The following is a 3,299-nucleotide window of genomic DNA, read 5'->3' as shown; positions in this document are numbered from 1 at the left end:
TAAGTATATGGAAGCTATGTTTTCTTGTCTAAAATTGTGTTCAGTGTTTCTTAAATGAAATAATTGGGATTGTTAAGACTAGGCAAAACAAATCTGTTGTGCTAAGACTTTGAAAGTGTAAAAGATAGCTATAAAGAGGAAGAAAATCGTTTTTTTTTCTGTAGATTTCCCATGAAGAGTATAAAAAGTAATGAGCTTAAATTGCAACAGTGAAGATTTACATTAGAAAAGACTTTCTGATGGGTAGAATATTGAAGTATTAGAACAGAGTGCCTTGGGAGGTGCTGCAATCTGCATTAGTGGTGATCTTCAAGAACAGGTTAGACAAACATCTGTCAGGTGTGGTTTAAATATAGTTAATTCTGCCTTGAAGCAGAGGGATAAGCTAAAAAACCTCTCAGGGTCCTCTTTAATTTTGGCTTTCTGGAATGTTATGAAAGCAATAAATGAACATGCGTCTCATTGGGGCAGCAGACACTTGAATGGAAAGACTGAGCTCATGGCATACGCTTCAGGAAAATTGCACTCTTGACATTTGTGCACAAAAATCAGGCTGTGAATTTGAAACTCTTGTAGAAAACSAGGATTGCATTAAAAGGTAGATAACTGAAAGTGTGATAACAGCTTTTTAGATATCAAGGGCTGTGTGATGTTTGTAGCTCTTTAAAATTGGACAGTTTGGTATTATATATACTCTAATATTAACGTGTGCAGAGGCAGGACCAAATGTTACTGTTGCATATGCCTTGGACATGACATAAACACCTCACACAAGACTTGGTCTTAACAGTCTCTGTCACAGGAATAAATTAAATGAAAACAATGGGATTGTTCCCATGATATAGGCTTCAGAAGGGGCTTAAGCTTCTTACTAGTTTTTAGCTCCCTGGCATTCATAAGACTGCTGTATCTTCCCAAGGCCGCCAGTGATGGTATTGATCAGGAAAGTAAAGACTTGGTTACAAATTTTGTGAATTTGAGAATTTACTGGAAATTTCTACTACCACTGTTTCAAGGATGTGAAGCTACTTTTTTTTTTTTTTTTTTTAGAAAGCCAATGGATCATTTTTTGTTCACTTCCCAAATATTTTTATTCAAGACGGTGATAAGACCTAGAATAAGCTTAAGTTTAAAGTTCCAGAAGAGGTTTTAGGAAGGAACTGTGGAGGTTACCACAGCTGTACACTATAGTTAGCATACTTAAATTGATACTGTTGTATGTATACATTCTGAAAGGATGGTAGTTTCTGTGTTATGGTGATCTGACTTCAAAGTTCAGCTAAAACTGGCCACATCTTCAGATGTTACTGATCCCAGCTTCTGCCCTGTCTGTGCCAAAAGACATTATGTGCAGAAGCAGATGTACATGAGCTCCAAGCCACTGCGGCATTGGCTGAGGAAAGGCACATTTTTTCTTCAGTTGTTACAAACGTGGCAACTTCCTTCAGAGCTCATGAGATAGCAGATGAAATCCTGTCTGATTAGTGCAAATTTTGCCATTGACTTTATTGGGGCCAGACTACCTCAGTATCCTTAAGATTTGCAGACAAGAGGCAAGTTAGCTAACTTGTGTGCCTGCAAGAGTGTCAGAATGATACAGAAATATAAATGGCTAAAATAACATTAAATATGAATGAATTGTTTTTACAGAGTTGACTAGCAAAAACATCACGCATGAGATTAGACCTAAACATACACTTCTCCATCTGTTGTTTTTGGAATCAGAGTCAGTTATGTCCTTAATATAAAAAAGATAGCAAAAAATCAGCTACTTTTGGGGGCTTGTACTGAAAGTGTGTCCATGTTATGATGCTGAATGAATGAGTGGCTTCAATGGAACTCTCCCATGTATTGGAATCAAGTATATGATTATTTGTTTGCATGATCAAGGTTTTTATGTATATAATGCAACAACATGTCAGCTGATGTAAAATGAGGTGGTTCTGGTGACCTGAATGGGTCTATATGACTAATACCAGTTGTGATGCTAAACCAAAGTCTTCTCAGTTTAAAAAAAAAAAAAAAAAAAAGTCTAAATATTAAGGAAAAATAAGCATTTAATTAAAAGGCTTTGTGATTTAAAAGGCTAAATAACTCAGATGAAAAATATTTGAAACAAGAACTTTGCTATTCTGTGATCGTAACTGTGCTCTTAAAAACTGTTGCTTTCTAAAGAGAAAAAGAGACAAGAGAACACATTTTGCACTCTGGAATCTGGTTCACTTCTGATCCAAATTGTTAGCCATGGTTATACTGCTGGTTATTTGACACAACTAAGTTTGAAAAACACGCATTAATCAGGACAGAAGAATATCTTCCAGTCCTTTTCTATCCCCCTCACCTTCCAAAAATCACACCCTTCTTATCAATACTTAAACAAACATTAGAAAATGAGGCAGTTCACATTTGAGAACTTATGTTTCCATTTTCTATTTTAATCTCTGAAAAAGATTTAGGCCAAGATGAGTTCTAAAGGTTGTTTGTAATGTGTGAAAGAAAATTCCTCATGCTGTTTTCAGCAGCAAAATTTTAAAGAGTTCACCTTGTATGTGTTCATACAAGCTACAGAATTCTAAATACTGTTCGAAATCTTGCCATTGATTTAGGTACTGAACCTGGAGTTCTTTTGAAGATCTGGCCCTGATTTTCTAGTCTAGAGACTGCTTTAGGGATGCCTTCATTCATGATGCCAGTAAGGATTTTTAGATTAATAGAGATGGGTAAAATACAAAATAAAATACCAGATGATATCAGAAAGTCTACCCTAAGCTTAAAGTGTGTGTTTTTAAGGGCTGATTATCTACTCTTATGTCTTCTATCAGTTTAGCCACAGAAGGTGTGCATTTCTGAACAAAAGTACGTCTAGCTCTAATAATATATGACTTTTCTGAAAATACACATTTACATATCAGTACAGAACAGGATAATTCCACATGGAAGATCTAAGGAATTTTCATCTCTTTCAGTTTGTAGATCACAGTAGTATGTCCAGTAAGCCAGAAATGTACATTTCATTAAAAATTCCATTACAGCAGTTGGTCTGTCATTTGTCTTCACATAGATCTAAAACAATTAAAATGTGCTCATTCATTTCAGAACAGATGGAAGATTTCCATGAATAGATTTTGTTAAATGTGTGTCGTAAGAGTCAAGACATCTATTTTCAAGAATGGTTTTTAAATGTAATACAAGAAATCTGAAATAATGTGACAGCTGAAAATAGTGATTTATATTATATTATGTTTTTGAATGTATTTCTCTCCACTGTCCTTTTATATTTTTTGTTTGTAGACCCTACT

The sequence above is a fragment of the Apteryx rowi genome, unplaced genomic scaffold (assembly GCF_003343035.1).
Source record: "Apteryx rowi isolate R43461 unplaced genomic scaffold, aptRow1 scaffold_319, whole genome shotgun sequence".
NCBI classification, from domain to species: Eukaryota; Metazoa; Chordata; class Aves; order Apterygiformes; family Apterygidae; genus Apteryx; species Apteryx rowi.
Note: the sequence above shows the minus strand (reverse complement) of the source record.